Here is an 8,403-nt window from a genome sequence, read left to right on the forward strand (position 1 = left end):
TCTCAATTTTATTGACTTCTGCTTGGATCATTACACAGACATTCTTTATTTAATGACCAAGTTCCGTTCCTGAAGTGAGTCCCTCATGGAATTGGTTCTGGAATAAAGAAATGTACATACTGTATACATTACAATATTAAGAACAATAGAAGGTCGCTGCCAGCTCCAACTTAATGACTTTGCTTTGATTTGGATGATTCTTCCATGTAGTATAGCAATATATAATAGAACATAAAACTATAGTATTTTACTACATAATACATCAGTAAAAATTACAATACTGTATAAAAAGGTGCATTGTACAAAAAGAGACATTCAGATTGCATAAACAAGATTTGAGAACTGGAAACAAAAAAGGATGGGTTGTAAGTTTAAGCAGTGGGTCATAAGGTCAAATATTCATTAAATAAGTATGTCATTAAATGAGGAGTATCCTTAATTTTCTTCCTTTTACTAGTTTTCTGTTTGACTGTTCTTGTTTTTCTAGGACCTTGAGATACATCACTTGATTAATTTTCTGAGCTCACTTTGAGTTTTTTGTTTGTTTTATGATACCAGGAATCAAACGCAGAACCTTACATTTGACAAATAGGCACTGTGACACTAAAATAAATCCCCTGGTCTCAATAAGCTTCTCTTCTGGAGGGTTAACAACCTAAGTTTGCAGACCAAAGTTAGAGAAAAAAGAGGGCAGCAAGGAAAGCCAACATTTTGGCACTAGCCTTCCAAGGTCAATTAAGACTCAGGACATATGAGAACTTGTACTGTAACATCATGTAACTCAGTAGTGTCCCAAATTTTCTGATCAAGGAGATTATGGGGCCAAAGAGGAAAGTGACTGATGATGTAGAGTGTGCCTAAGGAGAGTCACATGGAAAGAAAACATTCTCTCAGGCTTTCACAGAGAGCACATTGCCAAGCAATGGCCGTGACTCATCCACATGGCTGACACTGACAAAGGATCTATGATCTGAGGATAAATTCTGAGGGGATTTCACTGACCTTATCAGACCCAAAATCTACAACTCTTGTTGCATAGGTCCTGCTTTATCTTGGTCTTCACCATCCAGCAGAAAACTATAAAAACGAAGTATAAGAAGTAAAGCCATGGTGTTATGTCGAGCTGTAGGGTCTCAGGTCAACAATTTCTGACACTGACAGTGAGGTGGAAGACCAAATACTATTATGGACTACTGGACTCTTTTAGAATATTTTGCTGAGTTAACACACCTATAATATTCAAATGACGAAACGAAACAAAAAAAGGTGTACAAATGAATGTCCATTTTGTATCTGTGTATTCAAAATGGTTAGGATAGATATATAGTTACATTCTCTTAATGAATAGAGGGATTTATTCTGATGGTGTTTGTAAATAGGATATAATGTCTGCATCTTGTACAGCAATTAACCACTAGGAAGAATGTATGCAATGTGTTAATTATTGAAACTGTCCGACCAATTTGATTTGAAACTGTCTCATTGCTATTTGTTTATCAATAAAATTATGGGAAAAAATAAAATACCAAAAAAAAGAATATGAGGGGAGTTGGGAAGATAGCTCAGTGGTATAAGTGCCTGCCTGACAAGTGAAAGGATCTGGGTTCGATCCCTGGTACCACATGGGGACTGAGCACTGGGGAGGTTGAGACAGGACCTGAGTCCAAGTTGTGTAGCAAGACCCTGTACCAAATAAGTAAATAAATTGTTTTTAAAAATTGGGAAAAATAAAATAAAATAAAAACACTATTGTTGAGTTTCTATACATTTGCATAATTTCTGTGTTGTGTTTTGTTGTTGACTTATAATTTCATTTCATTGTAGTATAATAATATGCATTGTATAAAATTGATTCTTTTATATTTACATGAGATTGATTTATTTTTTTCTTTTCTTTTTTTTACATTATTTTTTGGTTTTTATTTCCTTTTCTTTTATTTTTTTTTCAAATTGGTTTTGTGGTCATGGATTTGTTTAGGTGCTCTTTATAAAAAAAAATCTTGCTTCTCCATCAATTTGAAAAGATAGTTTTGCAGGATATGTCAGTCTGGGTTGGAAATTGTTTTCTTTAGTGATTGAAACATTTCATGCCAAGCTTTCCTAGCCTTTAAGGATTGTGTTGAGAAGTCTACTGTAAATATAATAGATTTTCCTTTATAAATGATTTGTTGTTTTTCTGTAACCATTTTTAAGATTTTGTTCTTCTGTTGGACTGCTGGAATTTTAACTATAATGTGTTGTGTAGTTTCTTTTATGATTGTCACTCTTTAGAGTTCTATATGTCTCTCTTATCTGTATATTGGATTTTTTTCTTATTTGGAAAGTTTTTAGCTATTATTTCAGTAAACATTGTTGTGGCAATTATGTTAGCTTCTGATTTTCCACTATTTCCAATTAATTTTAAATGAGTGTTTGTATCATCTAGGAGCAACTGGATCCATTTTGCATGTTCTCTTGTTATTTTAAGGATTTTTTTTTTGCTCTGAACGCCTTCAGGGCAGGTTTGGCTGGCTTGAGTTGTGGGAATCGAACCACAGCAACCTGAGCCTGACTGCTTTGTTGAAGCAGCCACTTAAAGAACTGAGCTAAGGGGCAGGCCCCCTCTTGTTATTTCAATGTATATCTCAATACTTGTCTTCTAGTTCTGAAACCATCCTCAGTTTGCTCACTTCTGCTCCCTGTATTATAAATACAATGTTTAATCTCCTGAATTCATATTTAGGGCCCTTTTGGACTGTAATTCTTTTCTCTGTTTGTCATGCATGCTTCCCATCATAGCCTTTGGCACTTCTTTCTATTAATGTCATCTTTAGCCTTTACAGATGATTTTGTTTAGTTGGCCCAATGTCTTATTGCTTGTATGTTCCTTGGATTTCCCAATTGCCTTACTGAACTGCTTTGTTCTCTCTCCTTATATCATTTCAAATAATTTAGGACTGAGGTTTTTGGTTTCCTCCTCTTAATTGCATCATGGGTCCACTTTGAGGGGTTTTGAAGTTTTGAGAGGCATTTTATTGGCTTGCCTTCTCATGTTTCTATTTTTTGTTATTTGTTTTCTGTTGAGGATTGTGAGTTTATTACAATGGAAAATTTTACTTTTAATATGGAGTCTTTTCACTTGATGTCTACTTTGTAGTGAAGTCCTCTGAGAGTAACCAGCTACCAAGTATTGCCTATGTCCCAGGATCAAACCTTCTCCATTTACTTGATATGAGAAGTTTCACTATGTTAGGCCCAAAACACAGTTCTCCCAGTATAGGACACAATATTTTAAATTACCCCAAAGCAACCTAGATATTGGCATCTCAAGAAAATAAAGTAATACCAACAACCATGTCACCTTGGCTATAATAATAAAATCAGCACAAAATATACCATTATGTACAAACTAAATATTGACAGGCATAAAGACCAATAAAGTACAACCCTCCTCCATAGAAAAGAGACATATGATTAGTATTGCAAACATTCAGGCAAGCAAAATATTGACTTATTATTGATTTCCAGTAAATATCTGTTGGATGGAACAACTTTACTAATAGTAGAACAGTATTCAACAGCTGTAAGATAAAGATAACAATCTAGAGATTCATAAAGATTAGTTGCTATAATAGTTAAAAGTGGAAACCTGGAGAATGAAAAAATAAAATTTGAAAAATTAATTGATAGGATATGAGAAGTAAAATAGAAAAGGAAGACACTGGTCCTATTGAAGAATAAAAGAAAATTAATAGGGAAAAAGAATGGTAGCTTTAAATAACAAACAAGATATAAAAGAAAAAAGATAAACAGTGAATGCAGAAGATTTTTAAAAAAAGGTCCAAGAGAATAAAGTTGGAAGGGAAAAAGACAAAAGAAGAAAAAAGAAACTAAAAGAAGGCAAAATATTAGAATAAAATTTCTAACCCTGAATAACCCCAATGAAGAAAAGATTAATACAAAACAGAAAAAAAAAGATTGACTGAGATAAAATATTCCTGTAAATGAGTATTTTCTTCCCATAAACTGCAAGCTTGAGATCCAACCAGGTATGATTTTTCTATGCCTAGTTTTAGTGTCCATGGGTCTCCTTGTACTATAGGGTCCTCTGCTCATTGCCCTCAAATTATGTTTACTATTCAAGCCAAAGCATGTCCTCGTGCCCACTGACAATTCATAAACATGTTCACCCTCTGTTCCTGGTGGTTGTAGGCTACCAGGTAGAGACTTGAGAGATATACTGGATTTAATGTTAATGGGGGTGAGATCTGGTTGCTCCTTCCACTTCCTTCATGTTGTTCTCATCCAGGATCAAGTTAGTTGGCTAGTCCCTGCCTATTCTTCCCAATGCCATGCTTCACTTGGCCCAGGGTGCTGCTGCTGCTGGGGTGTTGGTGTGCTCTCTCATATGAGTTGGGGCCATTGATCCTCTGACACAAGTCTGCCCATGAAAGTTGAAGTGGGACACTATTCTGGGTCTGTTCACTCATGGGAGTTGGAGGTGCTGCTCTTCTGGATTGGATCTGGTCACGCACATAGGGTATGGACACTGCTCCTCCTGCATGGGTCTGCTCACTCAAGTGGGGCTGGCACCGTTGGCACCGTACTTCCTTTTTTTAAGTTATTTCTATGCAATAAGTTATTTTACCCTCTAAAAAACTGTTTAGAAGGTATTAATACTATTTCCAATTACCAGTGGAGAGACCTAAGCTCAGAGAGATAATATAACTACCTTAAGATCCTACCGTCAATATGTGGCAGAGCAGATTCAGAAATTTGCAACTCTTCCCCATTGTATCTCCTGTCCAATCCTTACCCATGAATTAGCTGTACATTATGAAATTGAGTGGTACATACACAATGTTATTTTCTATGTTGTTCTAGAGGTCCCTAGATTTACAACGATCAAGCAATATCTCATCCTGGATGCCACAAAAAAATCTCCAACCCAAAATCCCAAAATGAATTCATATTTCCCTGACTCTTCCTCTCTTTACTCAAGCCAGTTCTCACATTCCCCACTCATGCATCTTTATTAGCTAATTGCACCATCCGTTAAGTTGTCTGAGCCAGATTAATGCTCAGGAGGCTTCCTGTGCCCTTCTTTCTCTCTACCAAATCCTATTTTCATGACTCCACCCTCCGTGTCTAATATTATATTTTACTCCAAGATGCCTTGCTCACCTCTGAGCTCATTTCTACATCCCCACTACCAGACTGTCACTTGGAGCCACATTACCCTTCATCTTCACTTTAGACTCTCTTTTCATCACTTATTCCAAATTCCTTTTTCTAGTTCCTTTACACTCATAAAAATGCTTAACATTTAAGGTCTTCGAACTCATATTTAGACTGTGTTTCTATCTTCTACTGTTCCCTTGTGCTCTCATCCAGTTTGACAACATAAAATATTGTCAATATCCTATTAACTCATCATGTTGTAGTTCCAGATTAAACAACCCCCTCATATATTATATATATATATTCCATCATGTATATATTCCATTATATGTACATATTCCATTATATGCATATATTCCATTATATATATTCTGTTATATCCTTACCCTCCCATGTATGTGTTCCATTATATATATATATATATATATATATATATATATATATATATTCCATTTCTATTATATATTGTAGTGGTTGCCCAGCTGCAGAAGTTAAAAGCTTAGCCAAATTGGCTCAGCATCTTCATACCATGCAATGTGGAAGCCCTGCCCTATAGTGACTCATTACTTAAAGGATATAAAGGAAATTGAGGAAAGATGGAGCCTTCAATTTCCTCAAAGGAGCTCCAGTCTTCTCAGTCAGCTTGAACATGGTCTCCTGGCTTCTAGTGCACTTTTTAGCCTCTGCCTTGACTCCTTCAGCCTTCTAGTACAGACTCATCAGTCTTCCATTTCAGACCCTTTGGCCTCTTGATATAGCCTTCTATCACAGACCCATCAGCTTCTTGATATGGACTTACACAGAACACTGCAGTGAGCTCAGGATCTTGGACTGAATCCTTCAGTCTCCAGTGCACAGATGTCCTCTGCATGCTTCCTCATCTGACTCTGCTGCTGACCATCAAAAGCCAGTCTTGTAATTTCTTATACCTTTGTACATCTTGTGTTATATCTGTACCTCTAGTAAAACCCTGACTGATTATATATATATATATATATATATATATATATTTCATTATATATACTCTATTTAGTCTAAATAGCCTCCAGCATGATGAGAAAGGCACTGATTCCTGCTCCTTGTTCCTAATAGAAAATTGCAATTTAATTGTTAATAAATGTCTTAAACTTATACCCTAAACTCCAGATCTTCCATAAACTCAATCTTCTTCTTATTGATAAATGATGTCACTATTTTTCTTGCTCAAGTCTTGGTGATCCTAGGACATACCCAATGTGCTCTTGCCCCAGATTTGTGCCTCTTCGCATTTCTCCATCTGAAATATTCTGGCTACAGCTTTGATATACTCTTCCATTTCATTCAATTTTCTGCTCAGTTGCCATTTTAGCAGAATGAACTTCCCAGACCATTCCATACAGTATAGCATAATCCCTCTTCCATCAATATCCACCTCCTTATTCCTTTTTTTTCCTTGAAACCACTTTTTGCTACATAATACATTATATATTTATTTTCTTGTTTCTTTATGATCTATCTCAGTCCTCTAGTAAGCCCCAGGAGAGCAGGGATTTTTTCTCAGCTAAGTCCAAAACACCTAGGAGCATGCTTGGATCATAAAAGGTGCTCAATGAATCTTTGCTAAATTAATAAATAGATAAAATAAGACAGAAAAAATGAATTCTACATGTATAGATAAGCAATTATATATGTTCTGCCTCTTTAGTCTTCTAATCACTTGCTCATGCTGTTCACTCCATCTATAATGCCTTTTTTTCTGCCTGTGGAAATTTTATCCAGTCTATTAAATTCCAGCTCAAATATTGGTCTTCATAAGGCTCCATCCACCTCTCCCCACCATGGAAGCATTAATCTTCCCTATCCTTCTGCTTCTCTAACTTTAGGAACTAAATCTCTATTTTCATTATCTGCTGCCTTAAGTGGAAGTTATCTGTGCATCAAGCTGATCCCATGACTAAATATTGAGCTCCTTAAAGTATGGAATTCTCTGAAGTGTCTAGCATAGTGCCTGGAACATTGTTAAATTGAATGGAAGGGAATTAAATGCTTATTATCAAAGTAGACAACTCCAATTAAGGATAATTAGCCTTGAGAATAGCAGTGTTACCGGCAACTCAATTAATGAACTCTAATTGCTCTTCCCAGACATGGACATCAGCTGGTATTCAGCCTCGGGCTGTAACATGTATGGATCTCTTCACCATAAATTTTCTGTGTGAGCTGGTGCTGCCTGGGCTACGCTGGTTCCTTGTGTGCCCCCACCTCAAGGCAGCAGGCCTAAAAAACAAAGAGCAAGTAGAGACCTTTCTCATCAGACTGTGGGAAGATCTCTGGCAGGGAAACTGCCTTTCTCTTCATGATAGAGGCTATTTAGCCTAAATGAATAGTCTCTCTATAATCAGACTAGAAGATTAGAGTAAGGAGGCCATTGCTTCTTAATCACACTGATAATTCCATCTAGGTAAGAGGTTTCTCCCAAGAGGCACATTATCCAGGGGTGAACATGTCTTTAAAAGTTGATGCCTCCTCAGAGGAAAGAAATCATATCCCCTTGATAAGAACTGTGATTTCACAATGTAAGGGACTGAACAAGCTATATAATCTGGAAAAATTGCATCTTCTTATGAAGGTATTAAATATCATGTACAAATTGAATACTTCCAAATCAGCATCTCTTTCCCTGACCTTTCCACTGACAGCTCTTATATCCATCTGTGCAATCAACACACACACACACGTTTAGATGTCTAATAAGAATTTCAGATTTTATATGTCCAAACTCTAAAAAGAAAACAAATACCTCCTGATTTTTCTCTTCAAATGTATTTCTTTTTCAGTTGAGGCAAGTTCACTCTGCCATATGGTCAAAAACCTTGAAGTCTACCTTGACTCTTATTTTTCTGAGAGCCATATCCAATCTGGTAGGAAAAACTGTGTCTGAATCTTCAATCTATTCACAATATTCCTTATTCCTGAGTATCTCCACCATAACACTCTAGTTCAAGCTAAAATTTCCCCTCAGTTGTATAATTAAAACTCGTAACTGATCTTCTTGCTTTTATTCTTGCCACCTATCTATCCACCCCATTTCAACAGAGCAGCCAAGATGATGATCTTTTAAAAAGCATGTATTATTCAGATCATGGTACTCTTCCATTCAAAGCACTCCTTTTGATATAAATATTTATATTGTAATATATAATGGCTAATTGCTCAAAACTTTCTTCTCATTGAACCAAGAGAAAGTGTATCTATACTAACTAT

Source organism: Octodon degus, unplaced genomic scaffold (assembly GCF_000260255.1).
Source record: "Octodon degus isolate 3935 unplaced genomic scaffold, OctDeg1.0 scaffold00063, whole genome shotgun sequence".
Classification (NCBI taxonomy): Eukaryota; Metazoa; Chordata; class Mammalia; order Rodentia; family Octodontidae; genus Octodon; species Octodon degus.